Raw genomic sequence first — 16,800 nt, forward strand, 5'->3', positions numbered from 1 at the left:
TGCAGACTGCAGTGCAACTTCCACAACACATGTTCTCGTTTATGACACGGGCAATATAGCCCCCAACATAAACAGTTGCAGAAATTTCAAGGGATGGCAAGTGCTGAGGCAAGACTGTTGCATTGATCCGTTGCAAAGCACATGTAGCTCTCTGTAGCTGAGGCGGCTGCTGTGCTAGCGAAGGAGAAGTTTCAGTGAGCAGTGTGCCTGTTGACATTTGGGCCCATTTTCTGTGTGCAACGTTTGATGTCATGCTGGATGCAGCTAGTCCAGTTTTTAAAACCTTCTCCAGCCCTTGCAAAACAGAACGAACATTCAGCATGTCATTGCAGCCAGAGGACATCCGCAGTGTTCCAAACAGCGACTCAATGGGGTCACTTACGAGTGAGCACAAACAAGAACTCCTCCTTTTTGAGTAGGTACTTGATACAGGCAACTGTGGAATACGTGGTCAGGAGGAATGCTTCATACGTTTCTTTCGTCAAAAAATCCTTTTGACTTCGACGGCTTTTTTCCAGTTCATCCAAGTACACGGGCAGCGTAACCTCGAGCCACTCCAGTCTTGCATATTCAGTATCGTCAAATTGCCGAGTGTCAGCCATTTCTTGTGGATGTGCTGGGTCGTATTACTTGTATCATGCAGCACGAACCAACGATGGATGTTTTGCATGAAAACGATGGTCTGGCCTGCAGCTGCGAATGATACACTCGATGTATGCCCAGCTTGGTCTCTGAGATGCTCCAGGGCTGCAGTAACATCAGGCGAGAAGACCTGAATTGCCCTTGCGACATTCGTTTTTTCTATGTTATTCGGACAGACATGTTTTCGGCTAAGGTAGCGGACAGGCTTTACAACCAAGTCCTTCTGTAGGTCGTAGAGATTCTTGATGTAGCAGGACGAGACCTCTCCTTTCGGACCAATGTCGCGGGCTGGAAACTGCGAACGCACGTTTTTTTTTTAAAACGTGCATGGATCAAAACTTAAAAAGAGGAGCCTGTCACAGTCACAGGGATGTTCTATCCGGTACGTAAGAGGACCATCGCCCAAAAGTGTCATGGCATTGACGATCACTCTGTGGTTATCACTCACTAAGCGAACTACCCTGAAACCACAGGCTTCTACTCATTCAAGCACAAAAATCAACAACTTGTGAAGCTGTGGGCCTGTTAACCCAATGCTAAAATAGTAGGCCACTGGAATGCGATACGACGTCGAGAGTCCTGTAATTAGGAAGCAGAGAAGAAAGTTTGCTAAGGTGAGGTCCCCACCGTGTTGTTCCAAAGAGACATCTGCGTGCCCCACAAAGCAGTCCTGCTGTTTGTTGTACTGCAGCTTTTCCCTGATCTTCATTTCGTCGACTATGATTGAACACACCCTTGACTGTGGTACAGTCAAGCTCTCGGCTTCTACTCTAAGGCGAGCTTCGGCGAGTTTGCTGAGGCCTGTTTCTCCACTGGTGGTTCCCAAGTAGTTGCTCAAAGTCATTCTGCAAGGAAGCTTCAAAAGCATTTCACCGCGGATGTGTTCGTACGCCCTTGTCGACAAATGCCTTAAAACTACACAACGTCGGGTTGTCTCCTCAGACCAGCTGGGCCTCTTCATCTTGAAGTTTTCAATCGGATCAATCAAGAATAAAGCTGCGGGTGCCTTTTCTTTCGCCCTTTCCTTGATGTAAGAAACATCCGCAACCAGGGCGTCCTCGTGCAGCTTTTTCAATTCCATTTTGTACTTGTTGATGGTCTGTTGCAGCCGAAGCAGCTGGCTCCTCCATTACTTTTCTTCTCCACTTCGCTTTCTCTGCGACAAGCACACTTAATTGAAGTTGACCTGCTGGCTACCTGGACGCCTTGATCACGCAAATTGGCCTCCGACGATGTGTCCATAGCGCAACAATCCGACATATCCTCCACTGCTGAAGCAACGTTGCCGCTCGCGGAGTCGCTGCGTGCCATGTAGCACTCACTCGTTTGTCGATGCTTGCTGTATTTCGCGCCGGAGTTGATTTCGGCTGGAGATGGGGCGGGTATTCTTCAAAAACTGACGGCACAGTCCCATTATTTAGGCGTCGCCGCTTGCCTTCGATGAAGTCCTCTTCTTTGAAGTGGCGACTGCATACTTTGGCGTAGCATGAGGTGGTGTTCGGCCACCACTTGTCTCGTCGTATTGCGGCAAGCCAGCGCGCTCGAGCGTCTGCGTCAGCGGGTAGCTCATGAAAGGGAAGCCCTGCTGGTTTTTTTTTCTCGTCCGATTTGCACAGCGGAACACAGGAGTAGGCCATCGTAAAGCATTCTAGCACGTACTGGCCGAAAACTGTCCCACAAAACGAAGTTGCGCACCACTGAATGGGCTGCACGCGCAACACCCGGACGGAATGGCAGCAGCGGCACCCTGTTTACCCAGCACCCTTAGCGGCAGCAGAGAAAAGTGGCGTTCGACGGCCCCCCGACGGCGGTGTGCCCGGCACAGATTTTTACACAGGAGGCACTGCAAGTGCGTGGTTTTTAGGGAGCCTACATGAACGGCCGTTTTTAGGGTGATGTCAGCCTTTGACCCACTACATGCCGCCCGCCAAAACACAATGTTGCTAGACAGCAACGCCGCGCTGTCGCCCCATCTTGGTGCCCGCACTGCGTCTACGCCCGGTTGCGTTTAGTTCTCAATAATACGTCGTCAAACGTTGCGGTAGTGTGTTAAACACTGCCGGTGAAGCCCTAGAATGCCTGGATGCTGCGTACCGCTCTGCACTAACCACAACAGAAAGGGGGTGCGAATGTTCCGCTTCCCAGCGAGCCCTGGCCGAAGACAACTATGGCTGGCTCAAGTGAAGCGAGACGGCTGGGAGCCCACCAGTGCGTCTCGTATTTGCTCTGTGAGTACTGCGTATTTCGTTCACTGTTTTTTCCTGCGGCACACGTATATGTGTTTCGCGGTGTTCGCGAATGAGTATAGATAACCGAAGTTGTCGTTGCTGCGTCCACGCATTGCGAGTAGGATACGAGACGCACTGGGAGCCCACCAGTGCGTCTCGTATTTGCTCTGTGAGTACTGCGTATTTCGTTCACTGTTTTTTCCTGCGGCACACGTATATGTGTTTCGCGGTGTTCGCGAATGAGTATAGATAACCGAAGTTGTCGTTGCTGCGTCCACGCATTGCGAGTAGGAAGCCCTCAAACGGGACGCGTTCGTACGGAGACGCACTCGCTAGTCTGAGCTGTTCGCTTGCGTTCGTGTCAGCGTAACCTCAGTATTATGTCGCAAGTGTTTATGTGTGGGCTGCGAATTTCTTCGTGCGGTCACTTTGAGAACTGGGACGCTTACACGACCCTGAGAACCGCCGCTGTCAAAAGCCCAGGTGTTGTGTGTTGTTACAAGGGCTGGGCACCGACGCCGTACGGAGGTATACATGCTCGGTCGCCTCCCTACAATAATGCTGAATAGTCCAGCCGAATTAAATTCTAGCTGTTTGTCCTTTTTGTTGCGCCGTACTTCGCGTAGCTGGAGGGAGCGGCGGCTGGCTTCAAAATGGCGGCGCACAGAAAACTATGCTGAATTTGGTGGAAGCTGGCAACAGCGTGCCCCGTTGCCAGCTGGTTTTGGCTGAGTTTCTTGAAGGCACTTATTAAGATGTCTCCACCCTAAAACGGCCGTTTATGTAGGCTCCCTAGTGGTTTTACAACCGCAGCGTCTCCTACAACGTTTCTAGAACTAGGCATAGAGAAAGAAAAAGACAAGAGAGGACACTCCACGAAACCTGGCCTTAGGAAGTGCGTCACAATTACGTAACGAACTAGTGCTCTCACCAAACGTCAGAAGACGCAAGTGCAAAAAACAGTTATAATCGATGCAACAAAATTGTTTTTACAAATTAATAAATATTCACCCAAATCTGGTATGTCAATTACACATAAAAACAATTTATTCAACACACCTTACGCAATTATTTTTCTTCAGCCGTACTGTCATAAACACTATCCACCCAGCGACAAGCCGATGCATGACTGACAGCGGGAAGCTTTCGTCGCTTTCGACAACGTCAGCTGCGTCGGCGTTGTCGTGCGTGAGATAACAGGTGAGGCACGTTTTCAAGCGAAACTTGTTGAATGACATGTTGTTCGGCTTGTTGGGTCATTTTTTTCAGAAAACAGTTACACCTGCGCGAATAAGACAACATGCAACAAACATAGAAAGATGCACACACACACGTTGCGCTTCGTGTGTGCGAGTTTGTTTCTTACGTGGCGTCTCATTCACGCAGTTGTAACCTTTTTCTGAAGCTTGTAAGGACGGGGAGGTTCGCTAAAAAGAAAGTTTGCGGCTCTATGCGGTGGCTAGACGGGAACATTGTGCAACGTATGCAGTATAGCAAAGGCGGCACGGCGTCAAGCCGAGGCGACGCGTGCTGCGTCTGCTACGGACGTGAGCGTCTGTGCGCTGAGCATAGCTGGGAAACTAGGTCATAGGCTCGGTGCAAAATATTGAGAAGCGTTTGCTGGGCCTCGCATGCTTCACGACGCGTTTCCCGAAGGCTCGGAACACGAATAATTCTTGGTGTGCCGGAGGCAAATCTGGACTAGCCAAGTGGCCATCATCTTCGTATCTTCGCTAGCCTTGTGCCACTAGTGCATGCAAGCTGCCCACAAATTTTTTTGACGTTTCCAATATAATTTTACCGCACAAATTTCAACTACGATTTTTCTTCCCAATGTACTGCTGATACTGCGTACGTACGAAAGTGTTCTAAAGTTCCCAGGCCGCGATACCATTGCATTACAAGGGATAGCGGCCTGGAAACTTCTGAAGAGATTTGTACGTGGTCTTGACGTCTATCTATGTAAGTCAGAGTTTTATGGGTCAGAGATGTATCACTGGTTTTGTATTGTGCATCGATTGGCCAATCATTCAAAGGGGTTTGCTGGTACACTTATGACGTGTAAATATCTTTTTCGTAATTTGACAGCGAAGCATCCACTTACTAACATTTTCAGACCGCGCTGATGCCATGCCGTCCGGCGGTCTAAGCAACGGTAGCTACTGCTGTGTATCGTGGTGCTTTAACAATGGCAGAACCCACAAAAAGCCTGGGACGAGTTTCTTTCGCATACCACGGGACGGCAGGTGTGTTAAAGCTTTTGTATGGTTTGCATGTCTTTAGGCTTACTGTTCGTACTTGCTCAGTGAGGGTAACAATAAAAAATCACTATTCAAGCACTTCCCCTTTCAACTGATAGTTCATTGCCAATGCAGGATGAAAGCATGGATGCAGTATGCTGGACGCGATGATCTCCTGAGTAAGCGGGCCAGCCTATTGTACGCAACGTACAGGGTTTGTAGCGACCATTTTACTGCTCAAAGTTTCATGGACCTTGGGCACACAAGGCTTACAAGAATGGCTGTTCCCAGTGTGCAACCAGCTGCACCATGTAAGTGATTGACTGAAACTCAAATATGTGCAATAGCAGCCATTTGTATTGAATCAGTGGCGACAGTTAACCGCCAAGATCTTTGTAGCCGATGGAGAAACCTCACTATAGAAGTAACACTTGGAAAGTCTTAAATTTTGTTAATTGTGGGCTATTACCTTCCTAACAGCAGCTTTACATTTCTGTCGTTTTTTGATGCTCTTAACCTGCGCAACTTGTTTTGAAAGACTTTAAAGGGCTATTTCACGTTATCTTCAAGCCTGAGTGCACATGTACATACACCTTTCATCAGTGAAAGCTGGTACTCTTGATAATTCCAAAAATCACAAATTACTTGTTTTCTAGTTGGTGCCTTCTCTTTTCTTCCACGTTCCACCAATTTATGCGTTTGAAAGAGCTGTTTAAGTTTCCCCATGCTACAAGCTTTGTAACTTGTACCAACGGCACATATATGCAGGTTCTCTGAGCGTCGCTTAAAATAGTGACTGTGACATGACTGCAGAAGCTGCACTGCAAGGTGCGGATGAGCTTCAGTTTGTGTTATTTTAAGCCTCTTACTGACACATTGTCGTAATTTCATTTCTTCAGGACCTGCGGTAGAAGCTTCAAAAAGCGCCTCCCACACATTGAGGTTCCCCGATGAGCAGGGTGCGTTAAGTGTCGCGATTTCTTTTTTTTACCCAAATTGACTGATGACCAAACCTCTGCAGGTGGCAGCTCCCTTGTAGCTGGTGAAAGAATTTCTGCTGACTTCGTCTTGCCGGAGAAAACCTTAACCAGTCGTTCAGCTGTCACAAAAGGAACTTGTGTGACCGGTAAATTGTATGTTCACTTCAACACCAGAGTGGATTGATATAGAGACTTCCGCAGGCCGCTCGCAAGATTGTTCCGACAGCACTGTCCGAGGCAATAAACGAGCTTCACAAGACCCTCCAGAAGACGTCTCCGCCAACAGCTCCACGCCTGAGTGCCCTAGAGAAAATGGTGACTATGCTTTTATTGCAGCTGTTTTTAATGTGCTATTTTATGTTTAGGACATTCTGAGGAAACTATCCTCAAAAGGACACTACGTGTGCACTTACAAAATGTAAGGGTAGGCTCTCGGTGATTTAAATCTTTTTTTGTGCATTGTTAACATTGTGAATGGTTTGTTTTTAGGTAGCGGAATCGAAAACTTTGCACCACAGATAGTTGTGCACCTTGGGTCTGAAAGAGCGAGGAAAGTGCTCGTATGAGATTAGTTGTTCTTCGCTTTTACATCCATTTTTTGTTTATTGCAGAGCGTTCCTGTGTGCCAGCGACAATGTCTTCATCAATGAAGTACAAGCAAACCATTAAACATCTGCAAGCCAAAGTAGCAGCACAGCGGAAAACTATCAAAAGACTGCGGAGACAGCCTCACCAAGCACCGTCATCGACTTCAAAGGCCCTTGGAGTTATCCGACCGCATGTCACCGAGGAGGTTTTTAAACTTCTTTTTGCAAATGTTCGCTTGAGGCCCAAACGCAAGGGCAAGCGGTTTCCCGTGTGGTTCAAGAAATTCGCTCTTCACTTAAACATCCGAAATCCGCGAGCATACCGATTAATGGCTCCATACTTTCTTTGCCCTGCCGGCGTTCATTAAGGAGGTCACTAGCTAATGTAAAGATGACTCCAGACATAATTGCAGGAATCCTTCCTTCCATTGCAACAAATACTCAAGCTTGGAATGAACGGGACCGAGTGTGCGCTTTAGTTTTCGACGAAATAGCGCTCAAAAAGAATTTATACTATGATGCTGCAAAAGACGTTGTCCAGGATTTTACAGATGATGGCACTCAACACACTTCAACCATTGCTGATAGAGCACTGGTTTTTCTTCTTGTTGGTGTTTCGAGAAAGTGGGTTCAACCGGTTGCTCTTACTATAGGGCACACATCAACACCATCTGTTATGCATAACTTGGTGGTGTCGCTCATTTTGGAGCTTAGGAGCATTAATATTGCAGTGAAAGCAGTCATTTGTGACCAGGGCAGTTCAAATGTAAGTCTCGCCAACCAACTAAGAGTGACTGTAGCCCTTTTTTGACGTTAATGGTGAGCGGGTGTATTATATTTTTGATGTTCCGCATTTAATTAAAACAACGCGCAATAATGTCCAAGCATACAAGTTATACATTGGGGATGACATCGTTAACTGGTCGCACATTGTAAGCCTTTACCAATCCTCACATGAGTTGCGGTTGCGATTGGCTCCAAAGTTTACTGAACGGCACGTTCATCAGAAACCTTTTTCTAATATGAAGGTCAGCAGAGCAACTCAGGTCCTCAGTGCATCAGTTTCGATTGCTATCACGGCAATGGTGTATGCGAAGGTGCTGCCTGGCTCGGCCATCACTACAGCTCAATTTTGTGATCGTATGGACAGGATTTTCGATGCCTTGAACAGCTCGAGTAAAAAAGAACTTCGCAAAAGCTGCGGCATGCAATCATAAAAAATGATTCAGAGCCGATTGACTTCCTCCGAGGCCAGCTTCCCTGGATTGCATCATGGCAGTTTGTTGGCAGACGTCAATCACAAACCGTCGTAGGTTGGCAAATTACAATTCAGGCTATTTGTCAACTATGGGACGACCTCTCCAAAAATTACAATTTTGAATACCTGTTAACACACAGGCTTCAACAGGATCCTCTGGAGAACATATTTGGCCACATTAGGCAAAAACAGGGCTGCAACACCAACCCCAATGTAGCACAATTTATTTGTGGCCTGAAGCACATCTGCATAAGAAAACTCTTCAAGCTGTCAGAATACGGAAATGTCGAGGATGATGAATGTGACCTCCTCCAGGAGCAGCTCTCGCCATTTCTCCCTCACCAGTGCGTCTCTTGTGGAAAATGAGGAGTGTGCACAGCCACAGCCTGACGACTTTCCCGCTCTAGACGATCTCTCTGAACTTGCGACAAACGTTCACTCCCATATTATCGATGACTCCGCTGCATATTATGTAGCTGGTTTTCTCATTAAACGCTTCCTTCGGAATGCATGTGACGGTTGCAGTTGCCCACAGTTACTGAAAGACGACAGTGAGACGCTTAAGGGTACCCACCAGTATTTCACAATGCTCAAAGCATACCACGTCCCGAGCAAACTTTTTGGGAATCTCACTGTGCCATCAGAAGCAGCTTTTGCATACAACAACTTGAATCTCACTTTCTTGCCATGATTGAGGCCACTGCACATCACCTGAAAGTGTGCGATGTTTTGCATCACCATCTGTCAAGTGTTGGCGATTTTCATTTCTGCTCGGCTGGGTGTCGCGCGAAGTTTCTGAAAATGTTTTGCCGGGTTCGTTTAAGTTGGCATGTGCGTTTTATGAACCGAAACTTAGATAGGGTTAGGTTCCAGTCTTCAATCTCAGGCATACAGCTTGACAAGTTCAAAGGTTAGCAATTAGCGGCGGGTTTACACTAAAGTATTCTAGTTGAGCCGAATCCTGCAATAGCTTTGTTATGTTATTACTTCGATACAGCAGCAGACTTCATTATGGTCTTATATGCTTATATTCAGTTCAACTGGACTAACCGCTCCTTCGTTGCATACATTGTTTTGGTTACCCGCTATGAGGAGTAGAAACACTGAGTATTCGCTCGAAGTGATTTGCATAACCTTAAAAAGAATGTTGGGTATCCTGTCTGTATTTTTGTAGCAAATGCGGGCGAACTGTACACTTTACTGTGGGTCGCTTGGTCACTGTGTATGCTTTATCTCTCCAGGTCAAGTAATATATCAATAACAAAACCGCTTGTTGAAATGTCTTCGAGTGGGTAAGGAACACAGTATGCAGTGGGCACGGTTCACGTTATCACGCTTCTCGTATTTTAGCTTCTCATCAGTCTCCTCATCTCGCCCATCAAAATTTTCAAAAGAATACCCAAACTTGTAGCGTTTGATGGGGCTGCGGATGCTGCCATTTTATTTTTATATAGCTTGTGAGTGATAACGTACGGTGTAGAGCCTTTGTGAAAAATAATGACCCAAAGTGGTTTCCTTCTGCTATTTATTAGCCCTGTAATACCACTCTTGTAGCACCAATTAAGGTCCACAATTCTGGATAAGTGATGACTACAATCTATTTTAGCTCGCAAGCGTCACAGCAACACCCAGACGCAAATCACTCGGGATCTTAAGTTTTTGATCAAGGCGACGCATAAGAAGAGCCAGAAGACCTGCCAGTGTTGTAGCATAAAGTTCGTCTTTCACGTAGTGAGCAAGCTGCAAAGCCCTACCTTTCTGAGGACAAGCAGGCATCAAGTCTGCTTTTTTTCATTTTGGGCTAGCTGTTCTTAGGCACAGCCAGCACACTGCAGCTTTGCCTTTCTGCTATATTGTGTCATGTGGTTTCTGTGCGCTCCTTTTTTCTATGCATTATTTCGGTTAACCCCAGGCGTGATTCGCGACTTCATTGCTGTGTATATGTCACTTCTTCCTTCTTCATCAGCATTGTGCGCTGTGTTTTTGCCATAGATCCTTACTTACCCACTGGCCCGGTGTCATACTTCACCAGCTTCTCGGCTTCTGCCAACTATAGCGATGTGTGCGTTGTCTGTGTTCTCTATGTATTTGTTACAATATTTGTTACAATTTATTTGTAAGGCGAGATGCATTTGTTGTTTACCTTTGTCATATTGTGCTTTTTATATTCTCATACTCTACCTTGCCAATGAATAAAACATTGCGGATACTCTGTTTCTTTGACTGATATATACATTGATCACTTGTTCCAAAAGAAAAACACAAGCGCGATGAATAAAACAGTAGTGAATTCTCATTACCTGCATCTCTTTTTATTATAACTTAATCGAAAAAAAATTACGTCACGACCAATTCGCACGAACCACTGAAAAAAAAAAACAAAACAGGGAATCGCTAAATCAGAACGACCTACAAAAACTATCCATTTTGGCGATGAAAAGTGGTCTGAAATCATGAACTTTCGTCATAGCCAAACGTCGGTTATGCAAAGTAATTCAAAATTTGCGCCAGTGAAAACGAAACAGGTGGCACACGCCACTTGCTCTCACCAACCACCAGGTGTGCTAGGGTCGATTGGGCCGCTGGGGTCTACGGGAGTATCCACTCTTAACCTTTTTTTTTTATTTCTCTATGAAACTAGGTAAGTTGCAAAACTGAGCGGTGTTGCGTGGCGCCGCCGCTGCCAGCGACAAATGTGGCGCTGCTGTCGCATACGGATTCACTCACTGCATGCTCGCTTGTGTCATTCCGGTAACCTCCATCGCCTGTGCATGTTGCAGTGCGTCGATATCTGTGGAGGCTTCTTTCTGCGTGAACAGTTTTGTGCTTCAGCGTGCCCTGTTCTGCTTTGTGTGTGTTGCGTGTTTTCATCATGCTCAGATGTTGGGTTCCTGGCTGTAGAGTAGCTACAGGAAATGAGAGACACCACAATATTTATTTTGTACCCACGTGTACCTGAGCAGCGAGAGGTATGGGACCATGCTATTCCTCGTGCGGATAAGAAACTGCCTAGCACCTCGCATGTGTGTGATAGGCACTTTCATGAGAAGGACATCCTGAAGACTTTCACTCACGTCATATGGTAAGAAGGTACAAATCCCCAGAGGAAAGTGGGACCTCGTCGAAGGATGCGTTCCACGAATATTCCCGAATTCTCCTGCTTACCTTTGTCGTGGGGCCCGCGACAAAGAAGCGAAAGCTGCCCGATAGGAGTGGGGTATTTTCTAGAATATCATCGGCGAAAAAGAATAGACTATCTCCGAGCACTGAGTTAAAAGACAGTGAAATAAGTCCCGATATGCCGTCAACTAGTGGCGTCATTTCGCTTCAAGACATAGAAAACGTTTGTTTGCGTGCTGCATGCTGGTGGAAAATTGTTGATAATAGCGAGACAAGTCATCTTGTGGTGTTTCTAGTACTCAAAAAAGGCGCCATTTGTGGAGAAATGTGTTGTCGTCACAAAAGACATGACAGTCACAATTAGCAGCCGTCACCATCGCTTGGCCAAGTCGCTCGGCAATGCAGAAACAATCACCCGATTGGCCGAACTTCTGGGGGACACAGAAAAGCTGAAAGTCTGTTCATGTTGTCCCAGTGCGTCAGAAGGCAGACTCGTGAGTAATGACTACGAAGGGCTCACCAATACCCCAAATTGAGGTCTCTGCTCGAAGCTTTGGCTGCAGCTGTGTTAACAGGTTTCATTAGAGGAACTCAAGAAGAAGCAGAGGGAAGACATGCTCAAGATAATGGCCGCACGCGTAGCTTTTCGACTGTCTATGCTAAGGAATGTGACTGACATGAAAAAAACGAAGCTGTTTACATAACCAGACAAAAGCCACGAGATTGTGCCACACAGTTGTAATTTATTTTCAAGCACAAAAAACAGCCACAAGAGACGATGTAATTAGGTTTTTCGTGTCTAAAAATCTATTGCGAACGTACAACAACTAGCAACTAACCGAAAGGCTCTTGTATGTTATGCTATACATATCAAGCATTGTTTATTGTGGGCTGTTCAGAAAGCCATAATTATACTATTTTTGCCTTACACCGCTAAATATTACGCAGTATCAAGTTTCTGCGGCAGCACAACAAATCTCGATAATCTGCAGTTTGCAAAGCTCTTTCAGAACGGCCTCCTCTGCGTCTTGCCACAGTGACTACGCGTTTTCGTCTGCTAGGGGAAGCTGATTGCGCCGCCAGTGCCATCAAACCGGAAGCTGTCACGGTGCCATGTGCAGAGTGCTCTGACGCAGGGAGTTCTGCAACTTACCTAGTCTAGAAACGTTAGTCTTCTGCGCCGCGCGGCGCAGCAGCCATCCCCACACACACTTCCTCCGTGCCCACACAGAAGTGGCTCCAGCACCGCACGAAAGTGACGTCACTTTAAAAAAAAAGTTAACGTATAGCTATTCAAATGTGCAAATTATTAATTTATAAGGCAATAAACTTACATAAGTGTTATTAGACAAGTGTGTAACGTGTTTTTTATGCGCATAAACTATTTATTAACGCATTGTATTAAAATGTTTGTTTTGTATAGTGTTTTTGTAATATTAGTATATACTGCTCAATTTAATAACCGAATAAATTATTTGTTGGTTTATAAGTATTATTTAAAGGAAAATAAGTTGATTGTTTGTTTTGTGCTCGAGGGGGTGCAGCGGGTTTGCCCCCTGGTTTCGGTTTTAAGCGTATTTTGATCCTACGACTACCCAAATTATTGTATAGTACATGTGTACGTTCTACATCGCAATGTGCCATGTTAACAGCATTCGCCGAACACCGTGTGATAAATCTGCATCGCAACGCCAACAGAGTGTTCCTTCTATAGACCGAGAGGAAATTGGTGGTCTGGTGTCAAATTAATGTGCATCCTTGCCTGTCGACAGAGTGTTTCTTTGGTAGACCGAGAGGACATCGGTGGTCTGGTGTCAATGTAATGGGCATCCTTGCCTTTCGTTTGCAAAATATATGCGTCCAGTGACGCTGTTCTGGTACCACGTCTACTGCGGCGCGTTTTTCTGTCATCAGAGCCTCAATAAATAGCGCGAACAGCATTGCTTACCCAGTGGCGGAGGAAACGATGCAGTCAGCTGCATCGTTTTCACTTACGGGCCTGTAGTTTTGTGTGTCCTTGTACGTCTTGGCAAGTGCATCAATTGTTGAACAAGCGTATAAATGTCCAATTCTGCGAGGATAATCAAACATTCGAAATCAAAGGAGGCGGCATTCAGGAAGATCAGTCCAATATGTGCTTTGGAGAAACTTGTTAACTTGTGTCGCAGACAGCATATTATTGTTATTGATTTCAGCAGTGCTCTGAGGGACGAGGATCTTTCAGTGCGCTGCTAAAATCAAGAATGCGTGCCAAATTGCGCATGTAATTTTCAGTTTTCAGGCAGCACAATATTGATCGCCCTATATGAAAAAGTTAACAAAAAAGTCATTTATGTACGTGCTATGCATGCCACGTTAAGCTTCTGTGCTAACTATACCCTTGCACTGGATATTAAAATGTTTACATGCTTACACTCTGAGGAAGAGACGGTCCGCTTATTTCTTTTAAACAAATCTGGAATGTTGGCCATGTTGTCGCTTGTGCCTCTAGACAAGGTAGTCGTGTCTGAACCACCAAGCGAACCAGCTTCACCTCCCTCATCATGCCCAGGGTCACATATCTTAATTCATGCGGCTACGATGTGCTGCTGCACTTCCACTAAGTATGAGTTGAATATGTTCGCAAGTAGACTGCCATATAAAGCACTTGCAGGTGCTCTTCAGTTTTATTTTTTTAGCGCATTATAGTGCAGCGATGGGTTCGCAGGTAGGACTTGCAAACCTTGTACGGCTATGGACAGGGCTGACTATTGTAGCTTCGTATGCATGTAGAAACCTTTTCCAAGTAGAAAGGTTATTATCATCAACATAAGAGAAAGGTATACAAGCTGTTTTCATCCAAACTTTCTTCACAAATGAGATAAAAATGACTAACCGATTACTACTTGAATTACTAGCCATACTGTACAGGTTTCCATCAATTTAATCAATGCAACACCCAACATTAAAACCACACTTATTCATTAATTTCACCTGTGACGGCAATGTTAGTACAGTCAGCATTAGGCGGGCAATCCTGGAACTGCAGGAGAGCCTCTTTCAATGTTGCCTTTAGCAGCTAGATTACAAAAGCACTACAATTTTGTCGAAAAACTCACATGATCTACGAAGTCTTCACGTCTCGCTATTGAGGTGACCAGGGCATGGTTGGAAGTGCTGCGATCATATGTCTGACTAAGGAGCTGAAGTGCTTGCTTCATGTGTGATGCCTGTATTGCGTTGATTTGCTTTCATCGGATCCATGCATTCATTGTGCACGACGACCTAAACTGATACGACACATGCACCTTAATCTCTCATAACATAGACAGATTGAGAGATGCCCTTCTTGGCTACTTAGTCCATAACTGAAGCTCAACAGAGGCAGGACAAAAACATGTGGGTCTAAAGGACCGCGCAAAATCCTCCTGACCTTATATGATGGTCTACTGGCAAATTTTGTCGCCCCCTCACCCACGCCAAATTTACTGTTAGTTATAAACGTTCGGCAATTTTAAACTTCCAGGTATCAGTTTTGTCACTTTATCTATCTTGGCTAGTGATAACGTAGCACATGCCTTACTATAAAAGCTTGTTCAGACTTTCATCTAACTCAGTTTATTACGAAGCCTATACAAATTGTAGGTTCTGATTTTGATGAGATAAACCTTGAAACTTCTTTTTCTGAGAGCCTTTTAGCTGTATGTTCTCCCCATTTCATTGGACAAAATTAGACGCCGCTCAAAACTACCCGAACTCATGATACGACACATACCTGTTACAAAAGTACGGTGTAGTAAATGTGCATTTTTGCCTCAAAGAGCCAATAAAGAGAAGAAACAAAAATATCTGTGTAGGTCTACACTGTGCCCTATTAATCCTTGGGAATACAATAGCAAGTGATATGGATTACAGAAAAATGCTCAAAGCCTCAAGCCGTCAGTTGAGGTGCTGTCCACTATCATCATCATCAGCCTGACTATTTCCACTGCAGGACAAAGGCCTCTCCCATATTCCGCCAGTTAACTCGGTCCTGTGCTTGCTGCTGCTACTTTACACCCACAAACTTCGTAATCTAATCTGCCCACCTAACCTTCTGTCTCCCCCTAACTCTCACGCCTTCTCTGGGAATCCAGTTAGTTACCCTTAACAACCAGCAATTGTCCTGTCTACGCACTACATGCCCAGCCCATGTCCATTTCCTCTTCTTGATTTCAACTATGATATGCTTAACCCCCGTTTGTCCCCTAATCCACTCTGCTCTCTTCTTGTCTCTTAAAGTTACACCTACCATTTTTCTTTCCATTGCTCGCTGCGTCATCCTCTATTCAAGCTGAACGCTCTTTGTAAGTTTTCAGGTTTCTGCTCCATAGCTAAATACCGGCAAGATACAGCAGTTATATACCTTCCTATTGAGGGATAGTGGCAATCTACCTGTCATAATTTGAGAGTGCTTGCCAAATGTGCCCCACCCCATTCTTATTCTTCTAGTTACTTCAGTCTCGTGGTTCGGCTCCGCGGTTATTACCTGCACTAAGTAGACATAGTCCTTTACTAAAAACTCGCGCTGAGCTTGACGACTTAACTCATCGCCGCAGAACTGCCCGCCTTTCGCTTCTCCTCAAACTCTATCATCACCCATACCTTCACCGCATTTTCGAAGCACCAACAGTCATCTTTCCACGCACAGACCATATCTTCAAAATAAAACGTATAACTTGTCGCTCAGCTCATTACGCTAATTCCTTCATTCCCCGAACAATAGTTGCATGGAAGAACTTGCCATCCCACATTGCCACTCAAGCAGATTTCACAACATTTTCGACTTTTACTCAACATTTCCGACTCGATATCCACCGCGCGTATGTACACGCTTGATTTGTATTATTTATGTGTTAATTGCGAACTTTTGTATTATAAGATCATGCCATCGTTTTAGTTTTTTTTTCTTGTGCACTGTATTTGTTAGTGCCCTTAATATATGTTTCCGGTATTCAATATTCTATCTCTACTTATTTTTCTTTTTTTCATATTTTTGATTTTTGTTGTTGTTGTTGCTTTTTGTATTTAGCTCGCTTTCATTATTTTGTATAACCTTGTTTTTAGATTGTATAAGCGTACAAAGATTTGTTTCATGTGTCCGTCACCCTATGTAATACCCCTTCGGGTGTTTTTAGGGGTATGTATTATGAAATAAAAATAAATAAGCAACTTGAAGTGCACTATTACCTATCTGGAAGCACTGCTCTCTGTAAGCCTTTATTGGTTGCTTACCGGTTGTAAGCCTTTATTGCGCTTGATGTACAAAGTTGGCCAGTATTCGTGAACCAGTCTTGTTGTAGTTTTTTACCTCCTTACCATTCTTATGCCTTTATAACACAAGTAGAGGGTACAGAAGCTTGAGGAGAACTTGAGGAAAGGCCAAGGCTGGTTTGTGAATACGGGCCATAGACTCTGTAGTTAACACAACTGAACATTCACACACACATCTTAGTATACAAGGGTTCCTATGATATCGCAGTCAATTCACCTCTGTTAATGGCTTTAACTCCTCGACGGCTCAAGTGATATCTGGCACTCTGCAGATAAGTTTCCTTGGTGCCCTGTTCTTTTCTAATATTTGTTAATGATTTGCCTAAATGTATTTTTCTCAAACTAGACTTTTTCACTGATGACCACATTTGTAGTGTATTGAGCCATGAAAAGTAACTCTGGCTATCAGTTATTATAAAGCAACCTCTGTTCAATTACAACTTGGTGCTCATC

Source organism: Rhipicephalus microplus, chromosome X, assembly GCF_043290135.1.
Source record: "Rhipicephalus microplus isolate Deutch F79 chromosome X, USDA_Rmic, whole genome shotgun sequence".
Taxonomy (NCBI): domain Eukaryota; kingdom Metazoa; phylum Arthropoda; class Arachnida; order Ixodida; family Ixodidae; genus Rhipicephalus; species Rhipicephalus microplus.